The sequence below is a fragment of the Chiloscyllium punctatum genome, chromosome 41 (genome assembly GCF_047496795.1).
Source record: "Chiloscyllium punctatum isolate Juve2018m chromosome 41, sChiPun1.3, whole genome shotgun sequence".
Taxonomy (NCBI): domain Eukaryota; kingdom Metazoa; phylum Chordata; class Chondrichthyes; order Orectolobiformes; family Hemiscylliidae; genus Chiloscyllium; species Chiloscyllium punctatum.
In genome coordinates, this window is record NC_092779.1 from 57,738,236 (window position 1) to 57,750,872 (window position 12,637).

Here is a 12,637-nt window from a genome sequence, read left to right on the forward strand (position 1 = left end):
TGTCAATGTAACACACCCAGGGAAGAGCAGACTGACCCCATACTTTCAATGTAACCCACTGAGGGTAGAGCAGACTGACCTCTCTCTGTCAATGTAACACACCCAGGGAAGAGCAGACTGAAACCACTCTGGCAATGTAACACACCCAGGGAAGAGCAGACTGACCCCACTCTGTCAATGTCACGCACCCAGGGAAGAGCAGTCTGACCGCACTCTGTCAATGTCACGCACCCAGGGAAGAGCAGACTGACCCCACTGTGTCAATGTAACACATCCAGGGAAGAGCCGACTGACCCCTCTCTGTCAATGTAACACACCCAGGGAAGAGCAGACTGACCCCACTCTGTCAATGTAACACACCCAGGGAAGAGCAGACTGACCCCACTCTGACAATGTCACGCACCCAGGGAAGAGCAGACTGACCGCGCACTGTCAATGTAACACACCCAGGAAAGAGCAGATTGACCCCACTCTGTCAATGTAACACACCCAGGGAAGAGCAGACTGACCCCACTCTGTCAATGTAAAACACACAGGGAAGGGCAGACCGACCCTACTCTGACAATGTAACACACCCAGGGAAGAGCAGACTGACCCTTCTCTGTGAATGCAACACATCCAGGGAAGGGCAGACTGACCCCATTCTGTTAATTTAACACCCCCAGGGAAGAGCAGACTGACCCCACTCTTTCAATGTAACACACACAGGGAAGAGCAGACTGACCCCACTCTGTTAATGTAACTCACCCAGGGAAGAGCAGACTGACACAACTCTGTCAATGTAACACACCCATGGAAGAACAGACTTACCCCACTATGTCAATGTAACACACCCTGTAAAGAGCAGACTGACCCCACTCTGTCAATTTAACGCACCCAGGTTTGAGCACACTGACCCCACTCTGTCAAAGTAACACACACAGGGAAGGGCAGACCAACCTAACTCTGTCAATGTAACACGCCCTGTAAAGAGCAGACTGACCCCAGTCTGTCAATGTAACAGACCCAGGTTTGAGCACACTGACCCCACTCTGTCAATGTAACCCACCCAGGAAAGAGCAGACTGACCCCACTCTGTCAATGTAACACACACAGGGAAGAGCAGACTGACCCCACTCTGTCAATGTAACACACCCAGGGAAGAGCAGACTGACCCCACTCTGTCAATATAACACACCCAGGGAAGAGCAGACTGGCCCCACTCTGTCAATAAAACACCCCCAGGGAAGAGCAGACTCACCCCACTCTGTCGATGTAAAACCCCCAGGGAATAGCAGACTGACCCAACTCTGTCAATATAACACACCCAGGGAAGAGCAGACTGACCCCATTCTAGCAAAGTAACACACCCAGGGAAGAGCAGACTGTCCCCACACTGTCAATGTAACACACCCAGGCGAGATCAGATTGACCCCACTCTGTCAATGTAACACACCCAGGGAAGTGCAGACTGACCCCACACTGTCAATGTAACACACCCAGGCGAGATCAGATTGACCCCACTCTGTCGATATAAAACACCCAGGGAAGAGCAGACTCACCCCACTCTGTCAATGTAACCCACCCAGGGAAGAGCAGACTGACCCTTCTCTGTCAATGTATCACACCCAGGGAAGAGCAGACTGACCCCATTCTATCAAAGTAACACACCCAGGGAAGAGCAGACTGACCCCTCTCTGTCAATGTAACACACAGGGAAGAGCAGACTGACTCCACTCTGTCAATGTCACACACCCAGGGAAGAGCAGACTGACCCAACTCTGTCAATGTAACACACACATGGAAGAACAGACTGACCCCACTCTGTCAATGTAACACACTCTGTAAAGAGCAGACTGACCCCACTCTGTCAATGTAACACACCCAGGGAAGAGCAGACTGACCCCACTCTGTCAATATAACACACCCAGAGAAGAGCAGACTGGCCCCACTCTGTCAATTAAACACCCCCAGGGAAGAGCAGACTCACCCCACTCTGTCGATGTAACACCCCCAGTGAAGAGCAGACTGACCCAACTCTGTCAATATAACACACCCAGGGAAGAGCAGACTGACCCCATTCTAGCAAAGTAACACACCCAGGGAAGAGCAGACTGACCCCACTCTGTCACTGTAACACACCCACGGAAGAGCAGACTAACTTCACTCTGTCAATTTAACACCCCCAGGGAAGAGCAGACTGACCGCACTCTTTCAATGTAACAACCCCAGGGAAGAGCAGACTGACTCCACTCTGTCAATGTAAGACCCCAGGGAAGAGCAGACTGAGCACACTCTGTCAATGTAACACACCCAGGGAAGAGCAGACTGACCCCACTCTGTCAATGTAACAGACCCAGGGAAGAGCAGACTGACCCCAATCTGTCAGTGTAACACACCCAGGGAAGGGCAGACTGACCCCCCTCTGTCAATGTAACACGCCCAGGGAAGAGCAGACCGACCCCACTCTGTCAATGTAACACACCCAGGGAAGAGCAGACTGACCCCACTCTGTCAATGTAACCCACCCTGGAAAGAGCAGACTGACCCCACTCTGTCAATGTAACACTACCAGGAAAGAGCAGACTGACCCCACTGTGTCAATGTAACACACCCAGGGATGAGCAGACTGACCCCACTCTGTCAATGAAACTCACAAAGGGAAGAGCAGACTGACCCTTCTCCGTCAATGTAACACACCCAGGGAAGGGCAGACTGACCCCACTCTGTCAACGTAACCCACCCAGGAAAGAGCAGACTGACCCCACTCTATCAATGTAACACACCCAGGGAAGTGCAGACTGACCCCACTCTGTCAATGTAACACCGACAGGGAAGATCAGACTGACCCCACACTGTCAATGTAACACACCCAGGGAAGAGCAGACTGACCCCAATCTGTCAATGTAACTCAAAAAGGGAAGAGCAGACTGACCCCACTCTGTCAATGTAACACACCCAGGGAAGAGCAGACTGACCCCACTCTGTCAATTTAAGACACCCAGGGAATAGCACACTGACCCCTCTCTGTCAATGTAACCCACCCAGGGAGGAGCAGACTGACCGCGCACTGTCAATGTAACACACCCAGGAAAGAGCAGATTGACCCCACTCTGTCAATGTAACACACCCAGGGAAGAGCAGACTGACCCCACTCTGTCAATGTAAAACACACAGGGAAGGGCAGACCGACCCTACTCTGACAATGTAACACACCCAGGGAAGAGCAGACTGACCCTTCTCTGTGAATGCAACACATCCAGGGAAGGGCAGACTGACCCCATTCTGTTAATTTAACACCCCCAGGGAAGAGCAGACTGACCCCACACTTTCAATGTAACACACACAGGGAAGAGCAGACTGACCCCACTCTGTTAATGTAACTCACCCAGGGAAGAGCAGACTGACACAACTCTGTCAATGTAACACACCCATGGAAGAACAGACTTACCCCACAATGTCAATGTAACACACCCTGTAAAGAGCAGACTGACCCCACTCTGTCAATTTAACGCACCCAGGTTTGAGCACACTGACCCCACTCTGTCAACGTAACACACACAGGGAAGGGCAGACCAACCTAACTCTGTCAATGTAACACACCCTGCAAAGAGCAGACTGACCCCAGTCTGTCAATGTAACAGACCCAGGTTTGAGCACACTGACCCCACTCTGTCAATGTAACCCACCCAGGAAAGAGCAGACTGACCCCACTCTGTCAATGTAACACACACAGGGAAGAGCAGACTGACCCCACTCTGTCAATGTAACACACCCAGGGAAGAGCAGACTGACCCCACTCTGTCAATATAACAGACCCAGGGAAGAGCAGACTGGCCCCACTCTGTCAATAAAACACCCCCAGGGAAGAGCAGACTCACCCCACTCTGTCGATGTAACACCCCCAGGGAATAGCAGACTGACCCAACTCTGTCAATATAACACACCCAGGGAAGAGCAGACTGACCCCATTCTAGCAAAGTAACACACCCAGGGAAGAGCAGACTGTCCCCACACTGTCAATGTAACACACCCAGGCGAGATCAGATTGACCCCACTCTGTCAATGTAACACACCCAGGGAAGTGCAGACTGACCCCACACTGTCAATGTAACACACCCAGGCGAGATCAGATTGACCCCACTCTGTCGATATAAAACACCCAGGGAAGAGCACACTGACCCCACTCTGTCAATGTACCACACCCAGGGAACCGCAGACTGACCACACTCTGTCAATGTAACACACCCAGGGAAGAGCAGACTGACCCCACTCTGTCAATGTAACACATCCAGGGAAGAGCAGACTGACCTCACTCTGTCAATGTAACACACACAGGGAAGGGCAGACCGACCCCACTCTGTGAATGTAACACACCCAGGGAAGAGCAGACTGACCCCACTCTGTCAATGTAACACCCCCAGGGAAGTGCTGACTGACCCCACTCTGTCAATGTAACACCCCCAGGGAAGAGCAGACTGACCCCATTCTATCAAAGTAATACACGCAGGGAAGAGCAGACAGACCCCACTCTGTCAATGTAACAGCCCCAGGGAAGAGCAGACTGACTCCACTCTATCAATGAAAGACCCCCAGGGAAGAGCAGACTGAGCACACTCTGTCAATGTAACACACCCAGGGAAGAGCAGACTGACCCCACTCTGTCAATGTAACAGACCCAGGGAAGAGCAGACTGACCCCAATCTGTCAGTGTAACACACCCAGGGAAGGGCAGACTGACCCCCCTCTGTCAATGTAACACACACAGGGAAGAGCAGACCGACCCCATTCTAGCAAAGTAACACACCCAGGGAAGAGCAGACTGACCCCACTCTGACAATGTAACCCACCCTGGAAAGAGCAGACTGACCCCACTCTGTCAATGTAACACTACCAGGAGAGAGCAGACTGACCCCACTGTGTCAATGTAACACACCCAGGGAAGAGCAGACTGGCCCCACTCTGTCAATAAAACACCCCCAGGGAAGAACAGACTCACCCCACTCTGCCGATGTAACACCCCCATGGAATAGCAGACTGACCCAACTCTGTCAACATAACACACCCAGGGAAGAGCAGACTGACCCCATTCTAGCAAAGTAACACACCCAGGGAAGAGCAGACTGACCCCACTCTGTCACTGTAACACACCCACGGAAGAGCAGACTGACCTCACTCTGTCAATTTAACACCCCCAGGGAAGAGCAGACTGACTCCACTCTGTCAATGTAACACACCCAGGGAAGAGCAGACTGACCCAACTCTGTCAATGTAACACACACATGGAAGAACAGACTGACCCCACTCTGTCAATGTAACACACTCTGTAAAGAGCAGACTGACCCCACTCTGTCAATGTAACACACCCAGGGAAGAGCAGACTGACCCCACTCTGTCAATATAACACACCCAGAGAAGAGCAGACTGGCCCCACTCTGTCAATGAAACACCCCCAGGGAAGAGCAGACTCACCCCACTCTGTCGATGTAACACCCCCAGTGAAGAGCAGACTGACCCCATTCTAGCAAAGTAACACACCCAGGGAAGAGCAGACTGACCCCACTCTGTCACTGTAACACACCCACGGAAGAGCAGACTAACTTCACTCTGTCAATTTAACACCCCCAGGGAAGAGCAGACTGACCGCACTCTTTCAATGTAAGACCCCCAGGGAAGAGCAGACTGAGCACACTCTGTCAATGTAACACACCCAGGGAAGAGCAGACTGACCCCACTCTGTCAATGTAACAGACCCAGGGAAGAGCAGACTGACCCCAATCTGTCAGTGTAACACACCCAGGGAAGGGCAGACTGACCCCCCTCTGTCAATGTAACACGCCCAGGGAAGAGCAGACCGACCCCACTCTGTCAATGTAACACACCCAGGGAAGAGCAGACTGACCCCACTCTGTCAATGTAACCCACCCTGGAAAGAGCAGACTGACCCCACTCTGTCAATGTAACACTACCAGGAAAGAGCAGACTGACCCCACTGTGTCAATGTAACACACCCAGGGATGAGCAGACTGACCCCACTCTGTCAATGAAACTCACAAAGGGAAGAGCAGACTGACCCTTCTCCGTCAATGTAACACACCCAGGGAAGGGCAGACTGACCCCACTCTGTCAACGTAACCCACCCAGGAAAGAGCAGACTGACCCCACTCTATCAATGTAACACACCCAGGGAAGTGCAGACTGACCCCACTCTATCAATGTAACACCGACAGGGAAGATCAGACTGACCCCACACTGTCAATGTAACACACCCAGGGAAGAGCAGACTGACCCCAATCTGTCAATGTAACTCAAAAAGGGAAGAGCAGACTGACCCCACTCTGTCAATGTAACACACCCAGGGAAGAGCAGACTGACCCCACTCTGTCAATTTAAGACACCCAGGGAATAGCAGTCTGACCCCTCTCTGTCAATGAAACCCACCCAGGAAAGAGCAGACTGACCCCACTCTGTCAATTTAACACTACCAGGAAAGAGCAGACTGACCCCACTGTGTCAATGTAACACACGCAGGGAAGAGCAGACTGACCCCACTCTGTCAATGTAACACACCCAGTGATGAGCAGACTGACCCCACTCTGTCAATATAACACACCCAGGGAAGAGCAGACTGGCCCCACTCTGTCAATGTAACACACCCAGGGAAGAGCAGACTGACCCCACTGTGTCAATGTAACACACCCAGGGAAGAGCAGACTGACCGAACTCTGTCAATGTAACACACCCAGGGAAGAGCAGACTGGCCCCACTCTGTCAATAAAACACCCCCAGGGAAGAGCAGACTCACCCCACTCTGTCGATGTAACACCCCCAGGGAAGAGCAGACTGACCCAACTCTGTCAATATAACACACCCAGGGAAGAGCAGACTGACCCCATTCTATCAAAGTAACACCCCCAGGGAAGAGCAGACTGACCCCACTCTGTCAATGTAACACACAGGGAAGAGCAGACTGACCCCACTCAGTCAATGTAACACACCCAGGGAAGAGCAGACTTACCCAACTCTGTCAATGTAACAAACACATGGAAGAACAGACTGACCCCACTCTGTCAATGTAACACACTCTGTAAAGAGCAGACTGACTCCACTCTGTCAATGTAATGCACACAGGGAAGGGCAGACCGACCCTACTCTGACAATGTAACACACCCAGGGAAGAGCAGACTGACCCTTCTCTGTGAATGCAACACATCCAGGGAAGGGCAGACTGACCCCATTCTGTTAATTTAACACCCCCAGGGAAGAGCAGACTGACCCCACTCTTTCAATGTAACACACACATGGAAGTGCAGACTGACCCCACTCTGTTAATGTAACTCACCCAGGGAAGAGCAGACTGACACAACTCTGTCAATGTAACACACCCATGGAAGAACAGACTGACCCCACTATGTCAATGTAACACACCCTGTAAAGAGCAGACTGACCCCACTCTGTCAATGTAACACACACAGGGAAGAGCTGACTGACCCCACTCTGTCAATGTAACACTACCAGGAAAGAGCAGACTGACACCACTGTGTCAATGTAACACACCCAGGGAAGAGCAGACTGACCCCACTCTGTCAATGAAACTCACAAAGGGAAGAGCAGACTGACCCCACTCTGTTAATGTAACACACCCAGGGAAGAGCAAACTGATTCCACTCTGTCGATATAAAACACCCAGAGAAGAGCAGACTCACCCCACTCTGTCAATGTAACCCACCCAGGGAAGAGCAGACTGACCCTTCTCTGTAAATGTATCACACCCAGGGAAGAGCAGACTGACCCCATTCTATCAAAGTAACACCCCCAGGGAAGAGCAGACTGACCACACTCTGTCAATGTAACACACAGGGAAGAGCAGACTGACTCCACTCTGTCAATGTAACACACCCAGGGAAGAGCAGACTGACCCAACTCTGTCAATGTAACACACACATGGAAGAACAGACTGACCCCACTCTGTCAATGTAACACACTCTGTAAAGAGCAGACTGACCCCACTCTGTCAATGTAACACACCCAGGGAAGAGCAGACTGACCCCACTCTGTCAATATAACACACCCAGGGAAGAGCAGACTGGCCCCACTCTGTCAATAAAACACCCCCAGGGAAGAGCAGACTCACCCCAATCTGTCGATGTAACACCCCCAGTGAAGAGCAGACTGACCCAACTCTGTCAATATAACACACCCAGGGAAGAGCAGACTGACCCCATTCTAGCAAAGTAACACACCCAGGGAAGAGCAGACTGACCCCACTCTGTCACTGTAACACACCCACGGAAGAGCAGACTAACCTCACTCTGTCAATTTAACACCCCCAGGGAAGAGCAGACTGACCGCACTCTTTCAATGTAACACCCCCAGGGAAGAGCAGACTGAGCACACTCTGTCAATGTAACACACCCAGGGAAGAGCAGACTGACCCCACTCTGTCAATGTAACAGACCCAGGGAAGAGCAGACTGACCCCAATCTGTCAGTGTAAAACACCAAGGGAAGGGCAGACTGACCCCCCTCTGTCAATGTAACACGCCCAGGGAAGAGCAGACCGACCCCACTCTGTCAATGTAACACACCCTGGGAAGAGCAGACTGACCCCACTCTGTCAATGTAACCCACCCTGGAAAGAGCAGACTGACCCCACTCTGTCAATGTAACACTACCAGGAAAGAGCAGACTGACCCCACTCTGTCACTGTAACACACCCACGGAAGAGCAGACTAACTTCACTCTGTCAATGTAACACTACCAGGAAAGAGCAGACTGACCCCACTGTGTCAATGTAACAAACCCAGGGATGAGCAGACTGACCCCACTCTGTCAATGAAACTCACAAAGGGAAGAGCAGACTGACCCTTCTCCGTCAATGTAACACACCCAGGGAAGGGCAGACTGACCCCACTCTGTCAACGTAACCCACCCAGGAAAGAGCAGACTGACCCCGCTCTATCAATGTAACACACCCAGGGAAGAGCAGACTGACCCCAATCTGTAAATGTAACTCAAAAAGGGAAGAGCAGACTGACCCCACTCTGTCAATGTAACACACCCAGGGAAGAGCAGACTGACCTCACTCTGTCAATTTAAGACACCCAGGGAATAGCACACTGACCCCTCTCTGTCAATGTAACCCACCCAGGAAAGAGCAGACTGACCCCACTCTGTCAATGTAACACTACCAGGAAAGAGCAGACTGACCCCACTGTGTCAATGTAACACACCCAGGGAAGAGCAGACTGACCCCACTCCGTCAATGTAACACACCCAGGGAAGGGCAGACTGACCCCACTCTGTCAACGTAACCCACCCAGGAAAGAGCAGACTGACCCCACTCTATCAATGTAACACACCCAGGGAAGTGCAGACTGACCCCACTCTGTCAATGTAACACCGACAGGGAAGATCAGACTGACCCCACACTGTCAATGTAACACACCCAGGGAAGAGCAGACTGACCCCAATCTGTCAATGTAACTCAAAAAGGGAAGAGCAGACTGACCCCACTCTGTCAATGTAACACACCCAGGGAAGAGCAGACTGACCCCACTGTCAATTTAAGACACCCAGGGAATAGCAGTCTGACCCCTCTCTGTCAATGAAACCCACCCAGGAAAGAGCAGACTGACCCCACTCTGTCAATGTAACACTACCAGGAAAGAGCAGACTGACCCCACTGTGTCAATGTAACACACCCAGGGAAGAGCAGACTGACCCCACTCTGTCAATGTAACACACCCAGTGAAGAGCAGACTGACCCCACTCTGTCAATATAACACACCCAGGGAAGAGCAGACTGGCCCCACTCTGTCAATGTAACACACCCAGGGAAGAGCAGACTGACCCCACTGTGTCAATGTAACACACCCAGGGAAGAGCAGACTGACAGAACTCTGTCAATGTAACACACCCAGGGAAGAGCAGACTGGCCCCACTCTGTCAATAAAACACCCCCAGGGAAGAGCAGACTCACCCCACTCTGTCGATGTAACACCCCCAGGGAAGAGCAGACTGACCCAACTCTGTCAATATAACACACCCAGGGAAGAGCAGACTGACCCCATTCTATCAAAGTAACACCCCCAGGGAAGAGCAGACTGACCCCACTCTGTCAATGTAACACACAGGGAAGAGGAGACTGACCCCACTCTGTCAATGTAACACACCCAGGGAAGAGCAGACTTACCCAACTCTGTCAATGTAACAAACACATGGAAGAACAGACTGACCCCACTCTGTCAATGTAACACACTCTGTAAAGAGCAGACTGACCCCACTCTGTCAATGTAAAGCACACAGGGAAGGGCAGACCGACCCTACTCTGACAATGTAACACACCCAGGGAAGAGCAGACTGACCCTTCTCTGTGAATGCAACACATCCAGGGAAGGGCAGACTGACCCCATTCTGTTAATTTAACACCCCCAGGGAAGAGCAGACTGACCCCACTCTTTCAATGTAACACACACATGGAAGTGCAGACTATCCCCACTCTGTTAATGTAACTCACCCAGGGAAGAGCAGACTGACACAACTCTGTCAATGTAACACACCCATGGAAGAACAGACTGACCCCACTATGTCAATGTAACACACCCTGTAAAGAGCAGACTGACCCCACTCTGTCAATGTAACACACACAGGGAAGAGCTGACTGACCCCACTCTGTCAATGTAACACTACCAGGAAAGAGCAGACTGACGCCACTGTGTCAATGTAACACACCCAGGGAAGAGCAGACTGACCCCACTCTGTCAATGAAACTCACAAAGGGAAGAGCAGACTGACCCCACTCTGTTAATGTAACACACCCAGGGAAGAGCAAACTGATTCCACTCTGTCGATATAAAACACCCAGAGAAGAGCAGACTCACCCCACTCTGTCAATGTAACCCACCCAGGGAAGAGCAGACTGACCCTTCTCTGTCAATGTATCACACCCAGGGAAGAGCAGACTGACCCCATTCTATGAAAGTAACACCCCCAGGGAAGAGCAGACTGACCACACTCTGTCAATGTAACACACAGGGAAGAGCAGACTGACTCCACTTTGTCAATGTAACACACCCAGGGAAGATCAGACTGACCCAACTCTGTCAATGTAACACACACATGGAAGAACAGACTGACCCCACTCTGTCAATGTAACACACTCTGTAAAGAGCAGACTGACCCCACTCTGTCAATGTAACACACCCAGGGAAGAGCAGACTGACCCCACTCTGTCAATATAACACACCCAGGGAAGAGCAGACTGACCCAACTCTGTCAATATAACACACCCAGGGAAGTGCAGACTGACCCCATTCTAGCAAAGTAACACACCCAGGGAAGAGCAGACTGACCCCACTCTGTCACTGTAACACACCCACGGAAGAGCAGACTAACCTCACTCTGTCAATTTAACACCCCCAGGGAAGAGCAGACTGACCGCACTCTTTCAATGTAACACCCCCAGGGAAGAGCAGACTGACTCCACTCTGTCAATGTAAGACCCCCAGGGAAGAGCAGACTGAGCACACTCTGTCAATGTAACACACCCAGGGAAGAGCAGACTGACCCCACTCTGTCAATGTAACAGACCCAGGGAAGAGCAGACTGACCCCAATCTGTCAGTGTAACACACCAAGGGAAGGGCAGACTGACCCCCCTCTGTCAATGTAACACGCCCAGGGAAGAGCAGACCGACCCCACTCTGTCAATGTAACACACCCAGGGAAGAGCAGACTGACCCCACTCTGTCAATGTAACCCACCCTGGAAAGAGCAGACTGACCCCACTCTGTCAATGTAACACTACCAGGAAAGAGCAGACTGACCCCACTCTGTCACTGTAACACACCCACGGAAGAGCAGACTAACTTCACTCTGTCAATGTAACACTACCAGGAAAGAGCAGACTGACCCCACTGTGTCAATGTTACACACCCAGGGATGAGCAGACTGACCCCACTCTGTCAATGAAACTCACAAAGGGAAGAGCAGACTGACCCTTCTCCGTCAATGTAACACACCCAGGGAAGGGCAGACTGACCCCACTCTGTCAACGGAACCCACCCAGGAAAGAGCAGACTGACCCCACTCTATCAATGTAACACACCCTGGGAAGAGCAGACTGACCCCACTCTGTCAATGTAACACCGACAGGGAAGAACAGACTGACCCCACACTGTCAATGTAACACACCCAGGGAAGAGCAGACTGACCCCAATCTGTAAATGTAACTCAAAAAGGGAAGAGCAGACTGACCCCACTCTGTAAATGTAACACACCCAGGGAAGAGCAGACTGACCCCACTCTGTCAATTTAAGACACCCAGGGAATAGCACACTGACCCCTCTCTGTCAATGTAACCCACCCAGGAAAGAGCAGACTGACCCCACTCTGTCAATGTAACACTACCAGGAAAGAGCAGAATGACCCCACTGTGTCAATGTAACACACGCAGGGAAGAGCAGACTGACCCCACTCTGTCAATGTAACACACCCAGGGAAGAGCAGACTGACCACACTCTGTCAATATAACACACCCAGGGAAGAGCAGACTGGCCCCACTCTGTCAATGTAACACACCCAGGGAAGAGCAGACTGACCCCACTGTGTCAATGTAACACACCCAGGGAAGAGCAGACTGACCGAACTCTGTCAATG